This window comes from Balaenoptera ricei, chromosome 17 (genome assembly GCF_028023285.1).
Source record: "Balaenoptera ricei isolate mBalRic1 chromosome 17, mBalRic1.hap2, whole genome shotgun sequence".
Taxonomy (NCBI): Eukaryota; Metazoa; Chordata; class Mammalia; order Artiodactyla; family Balaenopteridae; genus Balaenoptera; species Balaenoptera ricei.
In genome coordinates, this window is record NC_082655.1 from 20,126,959 (window position 1) to 20,151,892 (window position 24,934).

Consider the following 24,934-nt stretch of genomic DNA (forward strand, 5'->3'; position numbering starts at 1 on the left):
ATGGGTACATGAATAGTTTAAATTTGGGGAGCTATGCCTTTCAAGGCTGTGTTTCTGTAGGCAAAGTGGAAAGTTTAAAGTAAGCATCTAAGTAATTTATGAGAGGGGTAGAAAGAATCTTTATAAAGAAATTCTCTTAGCCAAACTGGCTATTAAAGAAATCCCTGATTAACCTACTTGGATATCTACTTATGTCCATTTCACCTGCAATGCTTAGACTCAACTTCGTGGCCTCTTGAGCAAAAAACTCCTTTGTGGTTCCAATTAAATCAGAATAGGCCTTGAATTTGCCTATTTCTCTTTTATATCTCCACATTTTAATTTAGGAGCAAGCAAGCATTCAGAGATGCTTTCATTTCTCTTGGCTAGTAATATCATCCTATGTTGGTCATCCATGGTTGGTTTAGTCCTTTTAAAGTTGTTTCTGGTAGCAGCACCTTGATTTTCCTTTATCTCCTCTTTCACTCTCAGTCCATGTGGTTTGGGTAAGGCAGTACTCCCTTTCTTACCCCCTCATCCATCTCAGCCCTTAAGGAGGTCATATGACCCAGGCCAATGACCAGAACCTCTCACCCTCATTGCCAGAATGGGCACAAGATCTGAAGCTGGTCCAAACCGTAGATATTCTTGTCCTTGCAACTAGACTATTCAATTAACAAAGTTGACCCTTGAACAACACAGGTTTGAACTGCGTGGGTCCACTTGTACGTGGGGTTTTTCAATAGTAAATACTATAGTACTACATGATCTGCAGTTGGTTGAATCTATGGTGCAAAACTGCAGGTATGGAGGAATCGTGGATGCGAAGGGCTGACCGTAAGTTATATGCGGATTTGCAACTGTGCAGAGGGTCAGCACCCCTAACCCACATGTTGTTCAAGGATCAACTGTACATTTTTAGGAGAATAAAGGGAATTTCGCTTCTCTTTTGGTTTTAATTCCTAAGTCCTTATAAACTGAACAGCCAAATGAAAAGATATTTTCTCAGCCTCATTCTATTATTAAAAAATAATGTGTCAGGAACCATGCTCACATTTGGTTCATCATTAAAATAATTTCCATAATAACTCTCTGAGGTACGTACTTCTATTGTCTCCATTTACCCATGAGAACCTGAAACTTAGACTTTCGAAGGTCACACGTGAATAAATAAATGGTAGTCTGGCTTGAACCTACTTAGTCTGACTTGAAATTCATGCTCTTAACCACTACACATTATCTCTAGAAATTCTAGTGAGCAGAAAGAAAGTCTACATTTTGTATTTTTGCAAAATAAAATGCATGTTTGGAACAGGGGAATGAAGGACAAGTGGGGGAAATATATGATAATCACAGAATCAGAGGGACCTTATTCTTTCAGCTATTGGAGATCAAGATCTGAGCATCTTGAATGGCGGTGGGACAGAGGTGGGTAACACTCAGTTAAACTGAATCCTGGCTGAGTACCTGCCAGGCTAAATCTACAACTCGAGGCAGCCTCGGGGCATCACATCACCTTCAGTGTGAGGGCCATAGTCTAGAGTATTCTGAGGTTTGCTAGAACTAAGTATGAGTCTGATTTGGTACCCTGTTGCTTCATATGTTTGTTGATTAATTAATTTCTTTGTATGCAGTCAGTCATCCTTTCACTTTTTATTGAGCATCTGCTAAGTGCCAGGAATTAGTGGCCTAGAATATACCAAGGTATCTGCTTTCAAGGAACTCCTAGAGCAGGAAATAGATGAGTTAAAAAGAAATTACAGTGAAGCAGTAAGTGTTCAACAATTTTAGAAAAAAGAAAGAAAGAAGAAGAAAGAAAGAAGAGAAAGTATAATAGATTTGGTAACTGGTCCTATTTTGGAACATACAGTTGAGCCAAGGAAGATACTTCTAATATTTACTTTTAATAATTTAATTAATTTAATTATGGATAAATTTACTTCTGGAAATGTTCCAAGATGCCCTTCCTTGCTGGGGAACACAATAGTTTTATAAATAGCAATCTTCTCCTCTTGAGGTGGCAGGGAGCCATCTAAATTCTTCAGTACCTCTGCTAGAAGCTACATTTAAAGGATTTTATGCTGAAATACTGTGATATACTTGGGAAAAATACAAGAAATTAGACGCACATGAGGTCCAATTGATGACTAGTTGTATGATATCGTGCAAATTATTTAACATCTCCCAACCTTAGTTTCTGTAACTATAACATGGGGAAGAATATATAAAGTTGAAATGAATTAAGACATATGAAGTGCCCCTCATGTTACTAGTCACTTGCTCAACAAATGCTAGTTTTCTTTCCATGGTCCCACAGTTTCCTTTTTCTCATTTATCAAACTGGGAGGATAAAGCTTACTTGCAAGACTGATCATTCAATGAGAGAATGCATGTCAAAAAATGTTGGCATATAGTAGATGCTCAATAAGTGTCAAATTCTCCTGGTTTTTCTCTTACAGTCTTAAAAATATACATGGCTTTCTATCTTCACTGGCAAAAGTATTTCCCTGATAAATTCTAAGAAGAAAAAATTCCACAGATCTGAATAATTATATTCTTGGCTCAGGGTCAATTATAACTCTACATTTTGCCTGGAAAGGCACAATAGAAACTTAAAGACAAAGCATGAGGCAGGTCACAAAGACATATAATGTATACTGGAACTAGTCAAGACTTTAGGTAAGATGATCTATATCTATACCCTCAATGGCTTCATTAATATTATCCTAGTCTTACCAAAAATAAAAGCAATGCATTGGAAATATAGACGGTTCAAGGAAAACCACTGCCTTATTTGTACTACGGAAATAGTAATTTAGAAATAAAATTTTTATTTCTTTATCATATGTATTTTTGGAGTATTGGGCCTAAACCTTGTGGCTGACAGTCTGGTTATGTAAAAGCCCTCTCCCTGATGAAAAGTAGTTTCCTACTCTAAGTCCACTCTATTTTCATTTATGCCAGAATGATGAATAATGCATTGTGGACTTACTTTTTTTCTGATTTAACACTAGCATAGGAACTCCTCTCTGGAATAATATCTAATTAAAATTCACTGTGGCAGATGTGGGCTGTGGACCTGGTCAAAAGGCATGAACTTCCAACCCACCTCGTGATCGTTTTAGTAGAGGATTTCCCGGCATTACTTCAAATGATCCCAACCATGCATTGCAGGTAATGAAATAACAATTGGTAATAACAATTTCATACCCAGCTTCTTAACTCCTTGGCTGCTGTTGAATATAGCTTTATTCTCCATTTGCTGGGCTGGAACATCCCCTCAGATTAGAGAGAAGACAGCCCTTTACGGTTTATAATAAGCACAGCTCTTTCTGGAGTGAGAAACAACAGCATGGAGTCTGATTTTTTATAGTCAATTTTATTTCTACTTTAAGGAACAAATTATTTTCATTACATTTGTAAGTGAAGGCAGAATGGCTCTTGGTAAAAGTTAAAGTATGAAGAGTACCAGCAAGGATAACTGAAATCTACACATTTAAATCTATTCTATTTGATTTTTTTCCAAATAGATATTAGCCCCTATTAAATGCAAAAGAGTATGCTCAATACGTGTATGTTGGATTAAGTGTGTCACTATCCATTATTCAGATTGGCCCACCAACATTAAATAGGATCTTCCGATTTTATGCTGTTAAACAACTTAACTAGTCATAGATAACTTTTATTTCTTTTTGTCTTCTTATTGTTACCCATAAAGTTTTAGAGCCATACTACATTCTCAGAATATATTTGCATAAGTAAAAGCTAATTTCATGAGGGAAATCTATTAAGATTCTAAGAGCATATCAAAGAGCCAAACAGGAGTGCTTTCTGTTTACCTAGGCTCTTTCATTCCTACCAGTATGATTTAAAATTGACTAGTGTGGCAGGTAGATTCTGAGATGTCTCTCAATGATCCTTGCCTCCTGGTATTCACATCCTCTTGCAGTCCCTACCCAATGAATGTGGGCTTGCCTAGTGACTTTCTTCTAACCCTGAGAACAGGGAAAAGATGATGGGCTGCCACTTCTGAAATTAGGTGGCATAAAATTATGACTTCCATCTTGCTAGCAGAATCTCTCTAGTACCTTCTCAATTTGCATACTGCCGCGTTAGGAAAGTACCTGTGGCAAGGAACTGAGGTACACTTCCAGCCAATAGCCAGCTGGGAACAGAGGTCCACAGTCCAACTGCTCGTGACAAACTGGATTTTGCCAAAAAGGCTGGGATGTGACCTTGGAAGTGGATCCTTTCTCATTCAAGCCTTCTGATGAGACCACAGCCCTGGACAAATATCTTGACTGAAGCCTGTGAAAGACCCTGAAACAGACAACTTAACCAGGCTGTGCCTGAATTTCCTGACCCACAGTAACTCTGAGACGATAAATGTGTGTTTTTTTAAGCTGCTAAATTTGTGATAATTTGTGATGCAGCAATAGATAACTAATACCATTAGATAATTCTCAAACCTTTGAAGTCTCATCAGCCCTAGCACTAACTTAACTGATAAACTACTTAGTATTTACTTTACCTTATCTTTATTTTGCCTTTATGGGAACACCAATAAATAGTAAAATGGCCACAAGTCTAAGGGAACATAAAAATTATTCCTAGAGTCTCTATTTTCTTTTGTCCCAAGTCAGCTATTGAAGTTTGGTTGTCCAATGTTATCCGTGAGGGAGGACTTTGTTGCTTATTTTGCACTTAACCCCTTTGAGCCTCAGTGCTTTTATTCACAAAATGAAAATAGAGTAAAAATGGCTAACCTCTGTTAGTGCTTTATATTCATCATCATACTGCATTGAGTGCTTTATATTCATCATCAACTTCAATCATCAAATAAATCTTAATTTGTGTGCTAAGAATCTCTGAGACAAAGAAAAACAATAAAAAGTATATTATTGAGTGATGTAAGTAAGACGGTAGAATAGAAAGCTCTGGGCTCTTCATTTACCCAACATACTAATTCAGTCATGACATGTGGACAAATTCCCCTTGTGAGACATCCAGAAACTGTTCAAAGACTCCTGTAACCTTGGCAAGCATGAAACTAGGGACACTGAAGTCAATAAGGAAATTTGAGACACCCTCTCTCTATAATCCCTACCCCCAGAACAGCACTATATGATTAGGAGGAAATCCCCAGGATTGTAGCCTCTCCCAGGGGAGGGAAAGAGTTGAACCTGACATGTAATGACCCAACTTTTCTGAGGGCTTCCCAGAAGACTGGCTTCTGTATTGCTTGTCTCCAAGTGCTGATGGGACCTGGAATACTCTAGCTACCTCCAGACTACTGAGATCAGAGATGGTGATTTAGGCTAGCAATTATCATAGCCCTCCCCCCAGATCAGCACAGAGTGAGGAGAGGAAAAATACCAGCTTCCAGTTTCTCCCTGTGGAAAAGAAGATCACACATCCAATACCCCAACTTTTCTGGAGACAGCCGAAAGGATTGACTTCTGTCTTGTCTGCCTTAAGCACTAAAAGGACCTGGCATACTGCTTTTGTCTGGGAGCAAATGAGAACAAAGATGGCAATTTGAACTAACAGCTGCCATAGCCCCTCCACCCAGTTCAGCACAGGGCAAATGGGCAAAGAACCCCAGATCCCTGCCTCTCCTTGGGGAGGGAAAGAGTTGTACAGAGCATCCAATAATATAACTTTTCTGGAGGCTGCTTGAAGAACTGGCTTCAGTCTCACTTGTCTTGGAGCACTGATGGGATTTGGCATGCTTTTGATGCCTGGGGACCACTAAGAACAAAGAAAGGGCATTTGACTATCATGAAGGTTGGAAAGGCCATCAAAATCTCTAGCCAGCCTGAGACTCAATGGATCCCAAACAAAATGAACCCAAAGAAATCCACACTGAGACAAGAGGAAAGAGGTGGAAAAAGTTACTGTACTTACTCTTCAAATATAATTTTAATGATATAAGAAAATAGTAACCTCACTTAAAAATCTCAAAATTAATGAAAAATAAAGTGACACAAATTTTTTTATGTGACTATAAGCATTTTTGTACCCTCCCTTCTAATCTCTTTCACATACACATATTTTTACCTGCCTGTTATCATACTTTTTATATGCATTGCTATATGCAACATTTTAATGTAATTTTGAGTAACGTAGGAAATACACCCTTGACATTCAAGTGCATTACCAAATTTTTAAAACTTTTTCTATTTGACAGATGAAAAGTGTAATTTCTTGTACTAGTAAGACTGAATATCTTGGCATTTGTTTAAGAGCCATTGTTATCTTCTTTCTTTAACAATATACATTTCACATTGAATTAGGCAGAATTCTAAGATAAGAATTTAGCCTGGTTGATAACTTGATTTCATCCTTGTGAGAGGTTGAGCAGAGAACCTAGCTACACTGTGTGGGACTTCTGATCTACGGCACTGTCGGGGAATACATGATGTTTTAAACTGCTAAGTTTGTGTTAATTTACTATTTAGTAATAGGAAAGTAGTACATTCATGTTTCTATATAACTTTCATATTTTTTTTTAACATCATCACAGAATATGCCACATTTGCACCTGACATAATTAACCATTTTTTCACAGTCGAACATTTAGGTTGCTTTTAATTGTTTGCTATTATAATGCTGCAGTGATGAACATGTTCATGTACATAGCTTTACCCATTTTTTATCATTTATTATTTCACTTGCTTTTATATTGAACAGGTAATGTATTACTTGTTTCAAAATTCAAATGTACAAAATGATAAACAGTAAAGAATTTTCTTATCACTTCTATGCCTTGGCCATATACTTTCCCAAGCTCAAAACAATCCAAATATTATTTTGAATCCTTCCAGAGGTGTTTTATGCTTAAATATAGCATACTGTATCCACTGTTCTGTACTTTGCTTTCTTTACAAAACAATGTATCTTAAAGATTTTTCTATATCAGCACCTAAATAATATCCTCTCTAATAATGTTCTTTGTATAAATATACCATAATTTATTGATTGATGGGAATATTGAGCTTCTTTGGAATGTTGCTCCTGGTCATGATGGACAAGACAATATGGATCATATTCCCATTAGGACAACCAGAAAAGCTAGATAAATGTTAAAGGGAAAAAATACCTGCCTGAAGATAGTAGAGGGTTAAAATGAGAGTGAGGAATTACTTGGTCAGAACCTGAGAGGAGTGGAAACCCTATGAGCCCAGCATTTGAGGCTGCTTTTTATCTGGGCTGTGAGAAGGCTTGAGAAGGAAGTTGTAGCCTCACGGGGTTAAGAGGAGTCATGGACCATTCAAGGAAAGAGAGCCCTAGTGAATCCCTTGGCTCTGGGCTGGGACTCCAAAGGGATGAATTTTAGGAATAAGAATTAATCCAAAGTGATATGACTCAAAAGGGACTTGACACATTCTCTTAGTTTTTGAAATTGCATTGAGATGATTCAAGATTGCTAATAGCTCTTGGTGGAAGCAAAAGTAAATCTTCTTTGGAGACGATAACAACATACTTGGGTTCACATTACTTTTAAAAAGAATTTTACGAGTGCAAAGTTCCAACCACCAAAGCCAACCAAACCAAACAACAGGCACATAAGGAGACATGACCACCTGAAGAAAAATTAATACAAACAATAGAAAATAGACACATATCCACAGGGGTTCCAGAAATTCAGAGACCAACCTGAAAATAAGCATTGTTACAATGCCCAAGACAATAATGGAAGAGGAAAAATAATCACCGGAGAATCAGAAACAGTATCGTTTTCAATCATTTGCTCTTACAAATAGGGCAGCAATGAATATACTTGTGCAAGTGTATTTGTAGAGGAAATAGTAGATGTGGTATTTCTGTGTCAAAAATATATGCAATTGTAATTCTGATAGCTACTAATAAATTGTCCTCCCTAGAGATGTTACCCATTTAATTTCCCACCAGCAATGTAGGAAAGTGCCTGTATCCCTATACTCTTGACAACTCATATATTAACAATGTTAAAAAGTATTTTCTAATGTGATGGGTGAAAATGGTTTCTCTGTAATTTTATTTGCATTTATCTTCTAGTAAGGTTGAACATAATTGCATATGATTATTTTTGTCTGTAAATTCCCCTTTAATATTTTTATTGATTGTTAATTTTTTTTCTTTTTTTTATTCCGAAAATGAACGGTATCTTAACAGAATACAAATTCATTTGATTTGTTATATCAGTGTCTCTGCCACACGGCAAGTTTTGGTTCAGTTGGGAGGACAAATTGTCCTTAATCAGAGAATTAAGTACTCAGCTGGTTACAATGATTTTTCATTCTATGGGAATGCATTACAATTTGGAGTAGTCACGGAAGTTTATTATAGTGCAGATGGGGGCACGGTTTTATTTCTTTCTTAACATCTTTATGGGAGTATAATTGCTTGACAATATTGTGTTTCTGCTGTATAACAAAGTGAATCAGCTATACATATACAAACATCCCCATATCCCCTCCCTCTTGCATCTTCCTCCCACTCTCCCTATCCCATCCCTCTGGTGGTCACAAAGCACCGAGCTGATCTCCCTGTGCTATTCGGCTGCTTCCCACTAGCTATCTATTTTACATTTGGTAGTGTATATATGTCCAGGTCACTCTCTCACTTCATCCCAGCTTACCGTTCCCCCTCCCCGTGTCCTCAACTCCATTCTCTACGTCTGTGTCTTTATTCTTGTCCTGTCCCTAGGTTCTTCAGAACCTTTTTCTTTTTTTAGATTCCATATATATGGGTTACAATATGGCATGTATTTTTCTCTTTCTGATTTACCTCACTCTGTATGACAGACTCTAGGTCCATCCACCTCACTACAAATAACTCAGTTTCGTTTCTTTTTATGGCTGAGTAATATTCCATTATATATATGTGCCACATCTTCTTTATCCATTCATCTGTCAAGGGACACTTAGGTTGCTTCCATGTCCTGGCTACTGTAAATAGAGCTGCAATGAACATTGTGGTACATGACTCTTTTTGAATTATGGTTTTCTCAGGGTATATGCCCAGTAGTGGGATTGCTGGGTCGAATGGTAGTTTCTATTTTTAGTTTTTAAAGGAACCTCCATAATGTTCTCCATAGTGGCTGTATCAATTCACATTCCCACCAACAGTGCAAGAGGGTTCCCTTTTCTCCACACCCTCTCCAGCATTTATTGTTTGTACATTTTTTGATGATGGCCATTCTGACTGGTGTGAGGTGATACCTCATTGTAGTTTTGATTTGCATTTCTCTAATGATTAGTGATGTTGAGCATCGTTTCATGTGTTTGTTGCCAATCTGTATATCTTCTCTGGAGAAATGTCTATCTAGGTCTTCTGCCCATTTTGGGATTGGGTTGTTTGTTTTTTAGATATTGAGCTGCATGAGCTGCTTGTATATTTTGGAGATTAATCCTTTGTCCGTTGATTCGTTTAAAAATATTTTCTCCCATTCTGAGGGTTGTCTTTTCATCTTGTTTATGGTTTCCTTTGCTGTGCAAAAGCTTTTAAGTTTCATTAGGTCCCATTTGTTTATTTCTGTTTTTATTTCCATTTCTCTAGGAGGTGGGTCAAAAAGAATCTTGCTGTGATTTATGCCATAGAGTATTCTGCCTATGTTTTCCTCTAAGAGTTTTATAGTGTCTGGCCTTACATTTAGGTCTTTAATCCATTTTGAGTTTATTTTTGTGTATGGTGTTCTAACTTCATTCTTTTACATGTAGGTGTCCAGTTTTCCCAGCACCACTTATTGAAGAGGCTGTCTTTTCTCCATTGTATATTCTTGCCTCCTTTATCAAAAATAAGGTGACCATATGTGTGTGGGTTTATCTCTGGGCTTTCTATCCTGTTCCATTAATCTATATTTCTGTTTTTGTGCCAGTACCATACTGTATTGATTACTGTAGCTTTGTAGTAGAGTCTGAAGTCAGGGAGCTTGATTCCTCCAGCTCTGTTTTTGTTTCTCAAGATTGCTTTCCCTATTCCGGGTCTTTTGTGTTTCCATACAAATTGTGAAATTTTTGTTCTAGTTCTGTGAAAAATGCCATTGGTAGTTTCATAGGGATTGCGTTGAATCTGTAGATTGCTTAGGGGAGTATAGTCATTTTCACTCTGTTGATTCTTCCAATCCAAGAACATGGTATATCTCTCCATCTGTTTGAATCATCTTTAATTCCTTTCATCAGTGTCTTATAGTTTTCTGCATACAGGTCTTTTGTCTCCTTAGGAAGGTTTATTCCTAGGTATTTTACTCTTTTTGTTGCAATGGTAAATGGGAGTGTTTCCTTAATTTCTCTTTCGTATTTTTCATCGTTAGTGTATAGGAATGCAAGAGATTTCTGTGCATTAATTTTGTATCCTGCTACTTTACCAATCTCATTGATTGGCTCTAGTAGTTTTCTGGTAGCATCTTCAGGATTCTCTCTATATAGTATCACATCATCTGTAAATAGTGACAGCTTTACTTCTTCTTTTCTGGTTTGGGCTCCTTTTATTTATTTTTCTTCTCTGATTGCCGTGGCTAAAACTTCCAAAACTATGTTGAATAATAGTGGTGAGAGTGGGCAACCTTGTCTTGTTCCTGAACTTAGAGGAAATGGTTTCAGTTTTTCACCACTGAGAACGATGTTGGCTGTGCATTTGTCATATATGGCCTTTACTATGCTGAGGTAAGTTCCCTCTGTGCCTACATTCTGGAGGGTTTTTATCATAAATGGGTGTTGAATTTTGTCAAAAGCTTTTTCTGCATCTATTGAGATGATCATATGGTTTTTCTCCTTCCATTTGTTAATATGGTGTATCACATTGATTTGTGTATATTGAAGAATCCTTGCATTCCTGGGATAAACCCCACTTGATCATGGTGTATGATCCTTTTAATGTGCTGTTGGATTCTGTTTGCTAGTATTTTGTTGAGGATTTTTGCATCTATGTTCATCAGTGATATTGGCCTGCAGTTTTCTTTCTTTGTGACATCTTTGTCTGGTTTTGGTATCAGGGTGATGGTGGCCTCACAGAATGAGTTTGGGAGTGTTCCTCCCTCTGTTATAGTTTGGAAGAGTTGAGAAGGATAGGTGTTAGCTCTTCTCTAATTGTTTGATAGAATTCGCCTGTGAAGCCATCTGGTCCTGGGCTTTTGTTTGTTGGAAGATTTTTAATCACAGCTTCAATTCAGTGCTTGTGATTGGTCTGTTTATATTTTCTATTCCTTCCTGGTTCAGCCTTAGAAGGTCGTGCTTTTCTAAGAATTTGTCCATTTCTTCCAGGTTGTCCATTTTATTGGCATATAATTGCTTGTAGTAATCTCTCATGATCCTGTGTATTTCTGCTGTGTCAGTTGTTACTTCCCCTTTTTCATTTCTAATTCTGTTGATTTGAGTCTTTTCCCTTTTTTTTCTTGATGAGTCTGGCTAATGGTTTATCAATTTTGTTTATCTTCTCAAAGAACCAGCTTTTAGTTTTATTGATCTTTGTTATTGTGTCCTTCATTTCTTTTTCACTTTTTTCTGATCTGATTTTTATGATTTCTTTCATTCTGCTAACATTGAGGGGGTTTTTGTTCTTTCTCTAATTGCTTTAGGTGTAAGGTTAGGTTGTTTATTTGAGATGTTTCTTATTTCTTGAGGTAGGATTGTATTGCTATAAACTTCCCTCTTAGAACTGCTTTTGCTGCATCCCATAGGTTTTCGGTCATCATGTTTTCATTGTCATTTGTTTCTCGGTATTTTTTTATTTCCTCTTTGAATCCTTCAGTGATCTCTTGTTATTTAGTAGTTTATTGTCTAGCCTCCATGTGTTTGTATTTTTTACAGTATTTTTCCTGTAATTGATATCTAGTCTCATAGCCTTGTGGTTGGAAAAGATACCTGATACAATTTCAATTTTCTTAAATTTACCAAGGCTTGGTTTGTGACCCAAGATATGACCTATCCTGGAGAATGTTCCGTGAGCACTTGAGAAGAAAGTGTATTCTGTTGTTTCTGGATGGAATGTCCTATAAATATCATTTAAGTCCATCTTGTTTAATGTGTCATTTAAAGCTTGTGTTTCCTTATTTATTTTCATTTTGGATGATCTGTCCATTGGTAAAAGTGGGGTGTTAAAGTCCCCTACTATGATTGTGTTACTGTCGATTTCCCCTTTTATTGCCGTTAGCATTTGCCTTATGTATTGAAGTGCTCCTATGTTGGGTGCATAAATATTTACAATTGTTATATCTTCTTCTTGGACTGATCCCTTGATCATTATGTAGTGTCCTTCTTTGTCTCTCATAATAGTCTTTATTTAAAAGTCTATTTTGTCTGATATGAGAATTGCTACTCCAACTTTCTTTTGATTTTCCTCTTCATGTAATATCTTTTTCCATCCCCTCACTTTCAGTCTGTATGTGTCCCTAGGTCTGAAGTGGGCAGAGACAACACTTTAGATCAGACTATTAGGGAAGCCCAATGCCACTGAGAAGGTGAAGAAGTACAGGTGAAGTGAGGGACCAGCCATGCAGCTCTCTGAAGAAAGAGCATTCCAGGGAGAGGGAGCAGCACATGTAGGCCCTGAGACAGAAACACGCTTGGTGTGGTGAAGAAATGGCAAGGTGGACCATGGGGCTGGAACAGAGGTAGCCAGGAGCCCCACAGTGTACAGCCTCATAGGCAACATTAATAGCTCAGGAATCTTTCTTTACCCAGTACCTTTTCAAAGATCTCTCAACTCTAGCAAGTGGCAAATCTGGGGCATGACTTGGCTTCTTTCACTTCAAAATTTGGGATGGTGGCACATAAAAAGTGTTTCTTAGGTAAGCAGATAAGACACTGGATGGCATTGTTAAGTACCACACTAAAGCCCATCATTTTATCAATTTCTCCTCTACTACACCAGCATCCAGCATATCTAGAACCTGTCTGGTTCCATCTCTCCTAAGAAAGCAGTCCACATTCTAAGGGCTTCCTCTGTTCTTTCCTTTTGCTCAAAGTCTGCTCATGAGACCACAAGGGCCAGCAGAGCGACCACAGAAGAATATCTGGTATTTTCTGCTTTAGCTACTTGTCAAAATATAGTTCTAATCCAAACTCTGTCACACTCTCTAGTTGTGACACAAGACAAGCCATTTAAACTTTTGTTTTCCTCTCTTTGCAAAACAAAGATACTGATATCTATTGATATTTTCAGAGGGCGCTTTATCCTAGAAAAATGAAGTAATAACTATACAGCTGTTTCGGTCTCTTCTCCAGAAAGATGATATGTCAGCAAGTATTCATTAAGCAATTCTATGTTCCCTGCCTGTGCTGGACACCATGGAGCATAAAAAGAAGTAAACTGCCCATCCCTGACCACAGAGAACTCAAAATTCTCTTCAGGAAAAGAATGTGTCTCCATAAGTAATGACTAAAACTTAAGAATCTTCAAATTAAGAGAGAGGCCACAGTGATTTTACCAGGTCCCTTGCCCTACCCCCTAATGGAGCTGTCGTAGGAATCAGCTGACAACTGACTGGGCTCTAGGCTTCTGTGGATTAATAGGAAGCTTTGGTCCCCATGTCCCCTGTAAAGGTGTATAAACTCTTTGTTTAAAAAAAAAATTGGGGGCTTCCCTGGTGGCGCAGTGGTTGAGAATCTGCCTGCCAATGCAGGGGACACGGGTTCGAGCCCTGGTCTGGGAAGATCCCATATGCCGCGGAGCAACTGGGCCCGTGACCCACAACTACTGAGCCTGTGCGTCTGGAGCTTGTGCTCCGCAACAAGAGAGGCCGCGACACTGAGAGGCCCACGCACCGCGATGAAGAGTGGCCCCCGCACGCCGCAAGTAGAAAAAGCCCTTGCACAGAAACGAAGACCCAATGCAGCCAAAAATAAAATAATTAATTAATTTAAAAAAAATCGTATCGAGCTTTACAAATAGAAAAAGGATGTCAAGGTTATTTAGTCTTTCCAAGGATGTCAGGAACGTAAAGCATTTATGTTCTGTTCATCAAGACAGATCAAGTGGTTGTTTTCTAGTGTTTTCTGAGAAGACCCTGTATCCATCCTCACCCTCAACCTTTCCCACTGGCCCAACCAAAGTGCCTATGATTTCCAATTCGGGGTCACTTCTTTGGAATAAACATATTTTGTTTATTGAAAGTCCTTGTTAGAATTCAAGCAAGTGACTAAGAAGAAGTAACCCATTAACTGATTAGCCTGGGTTAATATGTCATTTTCATGCCAAGGAGAAAGGCCTTAGGAGACTGTAAATACGAAAGATTTGAGAACAAGAGATAATGTTTGAGAGAACTGGGGCCAATGAACCCAGAATCAGAGATTCTAAAACCTTCATGGGGCAAGATAAAGACATGTGTCTACTGGGTAGAGTGCTCAAAGGAGAAAAAAGAACGTGAAGAGAAGATAAAGCGCATAAGACCAACTCTGGCAACTTTCTAATTTTGTCTAGGGCTGCTCTGGTGTTCTAGAATGAGACTGAACAACAGAGGCGACTTGGAGATACCTTGCTTCAATTCCTCCACTTTAAGTATAGAAAAAACATTACCTGGCGCATTTAAGTGACTTGCTCAAGTCCATTCAATGATACCCCACCTGCTTTGAGAATTTTTTTTTTTTTTTTTTAAAGTGGTGCTCTCAAGATTAGCAGCTTTGGTTAGGGATTTTCCAGATCCTATTTTCAAGGCTTTTAGTCTTGGAATTAAAGGTTATTTTATTTTGGCTATGCTGAATGTTTTTTCCAGAAAAGGCTACCAGACAAGGTTCAGGTTGGGATTAGTATGCAAAGAAGCTTAAACCCCTGGCAGAGTACATCTCAAAATTAGAAGTAGAAATGCTCTCCTGGATCAGAGGTGGGTGCAATATGCAGACACATTTCCTCTTTTCTTCCCACACTCTCATCTTAAAAATAATACCAGACAGTACTAGACATCAAAGATAGACAGCTGAGACAGGAGGAAGTGACTGTTCAACAGGGAGGGATTCAGCAAGGTAAGTCCCTAAAAAATAAGGCCTGGTGATAAATGAAACAAAGGCATCACCCAGTTTATCAATGTCTCCAAAAACATATGGACCTAGCCCACAAACACCATGAAAGTTCTTCCTGTTAATGTTGGTGACTGATTCAATTTTGCAGATGAATAGTGCTTGATACAAACAGGTTAAAAAAAAATAAAAATATCCCACTTTCTTTTCTTTTAAGCTCAAAGGAAGGCATCATAGTACAATGAAAAAAGACTAGTCTTTGAGTCACATAGATCTGTTCTTTTCATTCTCGGCTCTGGATAAAAGAAAGAGTATCATAAGGAGAAGTGTGAAGTGGGAAATATCAATTTTGTTTTACATGTTCATCAGCATCTGTAATTCTCAGGAACAGTATACACCTTGGTTAAAGGCAGTTTTAAGAAACTAATACGACCTGGACCCATAACACAGATCTGCTCTTTATTGGCTATGTGACCTTGGGCAAGCTATTAACCTAGCTTCTCTTGAAATAGTAATAATAAAAACCGATTTATAGGATTGTCATAAGGATTAAAATCGAAAAAAAAATCACATTTAAAGCCTCTAGGAAAATGCCTTGCACACAGTAAGTACTCAACAAAAATATATTCCCTTTCCTTCAGGTGCCCTAGCCCTCTAAATATCTTGTCAACAATTTAAAATTTGAGTTTTTGCACTTTTAAAATTTCTTGGTCCTTTAAGAAAACCACTGAGAACAACACCTGGGATTTTAAGATATAAAAAATTGGAAGGTGTTCAATTTAAGAGTGACTTAAATGATGAGATAAAGATGTTAAACTCCTATATGGGAACAGATATTCTAAGCAACGTTAAAGATAACCAACAGACTGGAAGAAAATATTTGCAATGCAAGGGTTAATAGTCCTATTTTAATTAAGAGCTCCTATTAATAAGACAAATACGAATGTCAATGGAAAAAAATGGTCAAAAGATTTGAATAGACAACTTACAAAAGTCCTAGAAATAGTCACTAAGCCAATAAAACATGTTCAACTCAATTAATGACAAAAAAAATACAAAGTAAAACAATGAGGTATTATTTTGCTTATCAGATTAGCAAAATTAAATAGATTGATGATATCCAGATTGGAAAATTTAAAAGCCAAAGAGAGGGCAATATTTCTGGAGAAAAGGATGGTATTATTTGTGAAAGATTTAGATGCTTATACTCTTTGACCCAGAAATACAACTACCTAACCAATGATAAATGTACAAAGATATTTGCTGCAATATTATTTGAAATATTAAAATCATAGGAAACAAAAATATCAACATGTCTTAGGATGCTTTTGGCTGCAAGTAACAAAAACATTTCAAAGTGGCTAAAAAATAAAGTTTTAGTATCTCACATGTCAAAAATTTAATGAGACGTATATCTCAAGTGTTGGTTAATTTATTTGCTCAGCGATGTCATAACAATGATTGCTCCCATCTTTTTCCTCTGCTTGGCATGTAAACTTTGTTCTCACAATCACCCTACTTGCCAACATATGGTACCACAAATCAAGGTTTTTAACAATGTTGAACAAAAGATGAACAGCCACCTTTTTATAACCTATGGAAACATCTTTCCAAGAAACCTTCTGTTAGAATTCTTCACATTTTCCCTTGACCAGAATCATATCACATATCCATTCCTAAGCAAATGCCTACTGAGAGGAATGGGATTCCCTTCCTTGGTTTAAGAAAAAAACACCGCTTCCTAGCAGTAAGTGGGTCACCTAAACTGCATCCGGGATCTACCTTAAAGGAACAGGAAGAAGACATGACATAGAAATATTCTAAACCTTGATTGAAAATTTGGATATATAGTTAGTTACCTCTGTTGAGTAAGATTGAGAGGTAAATGAGTCAGAATAGGAGAGGTTATGTTAAGATAACAAGTAGGCCCTGAATGCAAGAAGCTTAATGCAATAGCAATATAGGTTTCCTTTCATTCATGTCACAGTCTTATGCAAGTTGCCTGGCTCTCTTGGTATCTCACCTTCCAAGCAGTGACATAAGGATCCGGGTTTCTTCTAACTTGTGGTTCCACTTAATCTCACACATATCACCTCCAAAATCATTACAGAAAGGAGAGAGAACATGATGATGACTGCACGGGGATTTTATAGCCAGCCCTGGAAGAAGGTTATGTTACTTCCACTAACACGCCACTGGCCAGAACACACTTACAGTCTTTCCCCAACTGCATGAGAGTCTGGGGAATGCGGTTTGCATGCCCAGAAAAGGAAAACAAAATCGCAGTTTGGTTATGTGTAGCTTTGTCTCCATCAGAGGAAACTTTTTGAAATGATTTTTATTTTTTACCTTATATACTTGTCCTATTATTTTATTATTACTTTTTTTTGGCAAACAACTATTTGTACTTTGTAAATTAAAACAGTTTTGTACATAAAGGGAGAAAAACAGTACCTGCTTTGCCTGATAAGTACTTTTACCTGGTTCTGATAATATTTAATTGCATTTTCTTTGTATGAAAATCCTCTCTCTTTTTTTTCCCCATCATGGCGACCTCAATATGGAATAAGACTATAGTGTACAGTCTGAAGGTTATGGATTCATCTCATAGCATCCTAAAAGGTCAAGGATTCAGAATCTGGGGAGGCAAAGGAAGTGAGGACATTCTGATCAGAAGTCTTAGAAACACACAGGGACATATGGAAATTGATCTTACTGCTTTTTTTTTTTTGATATTTGTATTTTTGTTTACTTTTTTATTTTATTTTTCTAATTGTGGTAAAATACATAACATAAAATTTATCATTGTAACCCTTTTAAAGGGTACAATTCAGTGGCATTAAGAGCATTTGCAATGTGGTGGAGCCATCACCACTATCTGGTTACAGGATTTTTCATCATCCTGAATGGAACCCCATACTTATTAAGCAATCACTCACCACTTCCTTTCCCCCAGCCTTTCATAACCACTAACCTATTTTTTGTCTCCATGGATTTGCCTATTCTGGATATTTTGTATAAATGCAGTCATACAATGTATGGCCTTTTGTGTTTGGCCTCTTAGATGATTTAACATGAGTCAGTTACGTGATCCTGTGCTCATTTATCTGAAACCAGTCTTGTTCAGAAAAGGGACTTATTTCAGTCTGTAGCCTTTCAACACCATTTATTTTTCTCTACACAAAGAAGAATAAGCCACAGAGTAGTTAGAAGACATAAACATATATATAGGAAATTATAACAACATACGGTAAATGCAGTGATAGATATTTGCATGGAGTGTTCGGGAGGAATGCAATTGTCCCAAACTGAGCAGCCTCAGAGGAATTCAATAGAGGTGATACCAGGTTTCTTTTATTAGTGGATGAAGAAATATTAATAAAGCAAAGAGTCTTAGGAAAAAGAAAGGAAGGCTAGATAGAGACAGAGAAAAGATATTGAAAAAGACACCTTGAGACGCCTTAAGCAAATTGACAGCTCAACTGTCTGCTAAATGGATTGTAACTCAGAGGCAAGGCCATGGAACATGTGGGATTAGAAGCAAAGATGGTGAAATTGGAAGAATACACTGTAGCAAACCTACATCTCATCCCAGCTATTGTTGAGGCCAATATTTTACTCAAATCAGATCTCATCTCATAATCTTCAGTCACAATTAATTCACACACATTTTAATACTTGAGAATATACTGGCTTATAATCTTTATTCACATTATATTTCTGGTTGCCATGAGCAGATATTATCTCCTTTAAGGCAGAGACACATAGAAGACATTGCATTGAATTGTAAAGGAATGTCACCATCCCTTACAGGGAATGTAAAAACAAACGATTGTGACCAATGCTTGCTTTAGGACTTATGTGGTTTCTTGCCTGTGCAACATACCCTTTTCCTTCAGTAAATTTGATCTGTTTGTACTTCCTTTGTTTCCTATAGTTTTGCTTGTTCTGTCGATCAAGGCTCTTCCCATCCTCAAGTCAAAGCATGCAGACCATGAGCCCAGTTGGCTCTGCCACACAGAGCCTAGAGATCCCTGGGAACTAAAGGACAGCCTCTTCCCAGGATTCAACTTTGGGGAGAGTGAGTTTAACTAGCTGACTTGGGATCATGTGCAACCCACCTTGACTGCTCAGGTACTAGTTTATTCCAAGCCTGTGGAGAACATCTAGGGTTGCAGTCACTGATGGAAAAACTCTCCCACTGAAGCATCAGCCTTCTACCCTCTTTACTTTAACCACCAACCCTTGCAAAAATTAAAAATCACTTCCATCTCCACCTCCCTCCATGACCCTAACCCCCAACTAGGATTTCTCTGTTCTTTAGCCAAATTCATATCTCCTGGTCATAAAAAATAAAAAAGGAAAAATTGTTATGTGCACACCTTGCATTGGGGTAATTTTCAGTGTTGTACACATGATAATCCTGGAAGATCCACCTTTTTAGAAGAATTAATGGTTATCCCTAGTGCATGTGGTACCCAATTTCTTTACATCTTGATGAGTTTTAAGATAAGAGAAATAAAGGCAGAGAGACATAGATTTTTTTCTGAGTAACAAAGAAACGCAGAAAAGCCAAATTCTTGGAGAAGTACAAAAACAAGTGGGAAGGAATGTGGAATCTTACCACACATAATAGATTCAGGTAGCTCCAGGATAATATATATATTTTTTAAATATATTCATTACACTTGCCGGGAGACCTGAAAACCATTGCTTTATGGCCAAACAAAGCAGAGGAAGAATGTTGGATTGCATACCAACCCATTTTCCTATGCACATAGTGCTAGAAAACCAAAATAAATATTTTAAAAATACTCATCATGTTTTAGGCACTCAGAGAAGATAATGTGTAAGGGACACTGATCTTTCCCACATCTTTAAGGGGGGGGGGACATTTAAAATGAGACAATTGGATTTTATATTATTATTAGGGGGAAGAGGGAAAAGATGTTGGACCAGTGGTATTCACACTACTTGTAACTAACTCAAAGTACCGTATGTTAGGTACTATGGCAGGTAAGAGAACAGGCTTTGGAGTTGGGTATGTCTAGGCTTGAATCCGGAACCAGCTACTTACTTTCTCACTTGACTTCAGACAAGTTTCTAGGCTTCATTTTCCTATTTTTTACATAGGGATAATAATAATACCTATCTTACTGTATATGGATTTTTCTTGTTGAATTCAGTTGTTGTAGTGATAAACTGGTACCCTGTAGTGTTTTTGTGAGGATTAAATGAGATTTTATATATATATATATATATATATATCTTACACATCAATTGTCAACAAATGTTTGTTATTATGATTACAGTATGTCTTGGTGCCATCTGTCAGACCAAAAATCTAAATAAGCCCAAGCCACTATTTCCTTTCTTAAGTTATCTCCCTCACTATTAATAGGAAGGTTGGTATCTGATCTCCCTTTGTCCCTTCAGCAGTGTCAATACTATGGTTCTACAACACTCTGCCATAAAATTTGGACTAATCTAGTATTAAGACATCAGAAATGACCTAGGCCTCAATGGGAAAAGCAAAATCACCCCTTAATTATCAAACATGACTCAAAATTAAATAATACATCCTTAAATTGCCACCATTATATCTGGAGAAGCCAGACTTGCCATCAAAATATCTGGAGAAAGCCATACCAAAGCATGGTAGGCAGCTCTGAGATGGTCTCCAGTGATCCTCACCTCTTGGCATGGTTGTAACTCACGCCCTTGTATAATCCTCTCGACTTGAGTGTGGGCTGGACCCAGCTATTGCTTCTAACAAATAGAATACAGCAAAAGTGATACGGTGTCACCTCCAAGATTGGTTCTATAAAGACTCTGACTTCTATCTTGCTGGATCTCTGTCTCTTTCCCTGTTTCCTTCTCTCTCTCTCTCTCTGCCTTCCTCTCTCTCTCCTTCTCTCTCTCTTTCTCAGAGTCCTCTATTATTTTCTGACTTCCTAGCTCTGATGGAGCCAGCTGTCCTGATGTGAGCTTCCCTGTAGAGAGGCCCATGTGGTGAGGAACTGAGGTTGGCTTCTAGCCAATAACCAGCAAGGAACCAGGACCTTCAACAGTTTGCAGAGTACTGAGTCCTACCAACAGCCATGTGAGTGAGCTTGGAAATCCACCCTCCTCCAGTTAAGCCTTGAGATGACTATAGCCCCTGACACTCTGATTATAGCCTGTGAGAAACCCTGAGCTGAAGTCTAAGCTGTGTCTAGATTTCTGATCCCCAGAAACTATGAGATAATAAGTGAGACTGATGTAAGCTGCTATGTTTCAGAGTCATCTGTTACATGGCAATAGAACTAATGTAGTATTTATTCTTACCAAAAAGTAATAAGACTGCTTAGTGGGTAAGGGGTTCCCTTTACCCACTACCATAAAAATGTTTTGGAACTAGATGGTGGTAATGGCTACACAACATCGTGAATATACTAAAGGTCAATGTCACTGAAATGTAAACTTCAAGGTGGTTAATTTCATGTTCTGTGAATTTTACCTCAATATTATTTTTTAAAAGAAAGCAACCCAAGATCTAAACAAAGAAACTAGGAGAAAAACAAGAAGATATTTTAACTTACATGTGGAATCTGAAAAACAAAACAAAGGTGCTATTTTCTTAATAAATAATTCTAGAATGATTTGGCCCCTTAAATTATGTAAATGTATAGTTTGATTCAAAAGTAAACTTCAAACAGCCAAAAAACAAAGTAACGAAAAGATTTTCATTTTTAAACCCCAGTAAACTTTTTGTGCAGCTAAGGGTAACTACTTCCAAACTTGGTTTTCTTCTCATGTACCAAAAGCTATCAAGGTATAGTCTGTAATCAGGAATTCAATTACAAACAGAAATTAGAACTTCTTTTTACAATGAGGTAAGATGTTGCATCCACTGTGGGCAGGAACAATTATTTAAATTATTTTGCAATTAAGAAAATGTTTGTCATAATGTGTATTTAGACCATACTGTCTCTGAGACTTAATATCTGCTTTTGGGAAATGTATATGCATCTTGTACTTGGAGCCAACTCCTCTTCCCACCTCCATTCCCCCCGCGCCCCCCCCCCCGCCCCGCCCCCGGCCCTGCCATTCCTCATGTTGCTGTATTAGATCAGTGTTTCTTAACTCTGTGTCAGAGAATCACCTGGAGAGCTTAAAAAATCAGGATCCCACCCTCTGAAGTTCTGATTTGTCTGTGCTAAAATGTGGCTTGGGCATTGGATAAAAATAAACTATTGTTTGTAAACACAACAGAGAAATAGAATAGAACAAATCTGTGTTGTAGATTGGAAGATATCAGTATTCGAGAAATAGACCGCTGAGGATTACTCTGTTCCAATATATCCTGGAAATGTGGGTGGGACTGATGAAAAATAGTAGGGCCAAATCAGTGTCCGTAAATAACAAGGGATGTGGGCGGATGAAGTCTCAAACTGTGCAGGTTGATGAAAGGGGCATAGAGCCGAGAATAGGATAACAAGGCCAGGCAGAATGGTGTGTCCAGGAAGGGACTGTCCAGTGAAAAAGGTAATTTTTGGTGCTTTCTCCTTAGAGTGTCCACACTGTCCGTGGACATAAACATTTAGTCCATGTCAAGTCTCATTTATGTCTCCACACAAAATCCTCCATAATAGCCCTTAGTGACTGATTCAAAAATTGTTCATCTCACATTAAGAGCCAAACCACTAGCAAAGAGGGTGTTATGGGTTGAACTGCGTTCCCCCCCAAATTCATATGTTCTAACACCCAGGACATCAGAATGTAACCTTATTTGGAGATAGGTTATAGAGCAATGTCACAAAGACGAGTCACCACCCTGCTCCCAAAGTTCAATTTTTAATATCAAAATATGTCACTGTAGATAATGGGAAATATTTACTTGGTCTTTTGTCTCCAGTTCCTGGCACAGAGCTAAGACCCTTGGAATTTCCTAAGTGACGAGTGCCTTTTGGTATTCAAAACAAGCCTCTTTAAACCACAGCTGAGTTTATGGTAATAAGGCGACTTCTTCAGGGCCCCTAGACAGCTTCGCAATGGGGACTGCTCCCCCAAAAGACCAAGGCAAACTAGAGGATTAGAACTTTCAGCCCTATCCTCCAGAGAAAGAAGATGGGCTAGATAGAAATTGCATTCAATCACCAATGGCCAATTATTTAATCAATCATGCCTTAAATAATGAAACCTCCATTAAAACCCCTAAACAATGGGATTCAGAGAGCTTCAAGGTTGGTGAACAAACACGTCAAGGTGCTGGGGGAGGGTAGCATGCCTAGAAAGGGATGGAAGCTCCATGCCCCTTCCTCCATACCCTGTCCTGTGCATCTCCTCCACTGGGCTCTTCCTGAGTTGCATCCTTTATAATAGACTGGTAATACTATGTAAAATGATTTCCTGAGTTCTGTGAGTTGTCCTAGGGAATTGTTGAACCTGAGGAGGGGCTTGGGGGAAGCCCCTGAATTTGTAACCAAGTCAGACATAAGTGGGGGTAACCTGGGATCTGATACTTGCAACTGGCATCTGAACTGGGAACAGTCTTTGGGACGGAGCCCTTAGATCTGTGAAGTCTGATGTTAACTCCAGGTAATTAGTGCCGGAATAGAATTGAATTGTCAGACACCCAGTTGGTGTTCAGAGGACCAAAGAATTGCGAGGTTGATAGGGACAGAGTAAAGAGACAAAGTAGGTGATTAAATAGTTAATCCAACTAAGGGATCATAAATTTAAAAAAAATGTATGGGAGACCACTGTAAGTTAATGATCACTCAAGAAAGCAGGCTTGCTTATCAACAAAACCATGCAACAGAAGCATGAGACATGCCCCAAAACAATAAAACAAGGTGAATTGGGACCCACATCCTGCCCGGTGAGCTAAGTAAGTTAATAATTCCTAAGACCTGCTTCTCTGCACACACTAAAAACAAAAATATAAGGAAAAGGTGACATTATACTAAAACCTGAAATGATTTACCATATTTTAGTATGTGTTACCGCCTTTTTGCTCATTTCCATTATGCCATGACAGCCCCAGTTTGACCATGTAGGGGCAAGAAACTACCCGGCCCAACGTGGAGGAGAAACTGATGATAGAAGCTTGATATCTACTCAAGAATGAGGGAGGAGGTGGTCTTCTCCCCCTCCCCACTTTTCCTTTGATTATAAAACTGTAGCTCAGTAAGTTCTCAGGGCAGCACTCTCGTGCCGGCCTGCCTATAAATCTCACAAGCACCCTTTTCTAATAAATCACTTCTTATCTATCACTTTGCCTCTCATTGAATTCTTTCTGCACTGAGACATAAAGAACTGGAGCTCCTCGGAGACCCCAAGACACACTTCTGGGGTTTCAAAGTCACAAACATTCACATTCTGCAGGGCAAATAAGAAGATTATGGTCATATTGTTACCCATCCATTCGCTTACCATTTAAAGGACACCCACCACTTAGGAGGCTCTTGTGACTGCCCCTATAACTCAGTGGGATGCAAGAGGAGACAGCCGCTTCCCAGGAAGCCCAGCCACAAATTCCCTAAGAGTCACCCTGGAGCTTGCGCTCCATCTTAAGCGTCCAGTTTCCTACAAAGCCTTCTTGAAACCCAGCTCTCCTTAGTAGCCTCTGCCTGGGCAGCGACTTGAGTGCAGACAGGAAGAGTGGGAGAATGTGGGTGAGGTCAGGAAGGAAACCAACCTTGGCTAAACCTCCCACCAGCCTTTTCCTTTCTTCTCCCTTCTACTCCTGTTCTTCAAGGCCTTTGTTCCCTCCCTTTGGCCAAGAACTAAAGGTAGGATGAAGTGCAAATTACTAGTTGGAGGCCACTCCAGTTTTTAAGTCACCCGCAATTCTCGTTCCCAAGCCAATTAGATCTCCCTGGGCCAAGTCAATTTCCTCTCACCTCTTCTATATACTTATCCTGCATCAACATTCCACCTCCAATCCACACGCACCCCCAGAGACACCAGTGTAAGCCTTTTGCATTCCCTGCCTCTCAATCTTCTGTTCTTTGACGTGGATTGATGGATTTGTG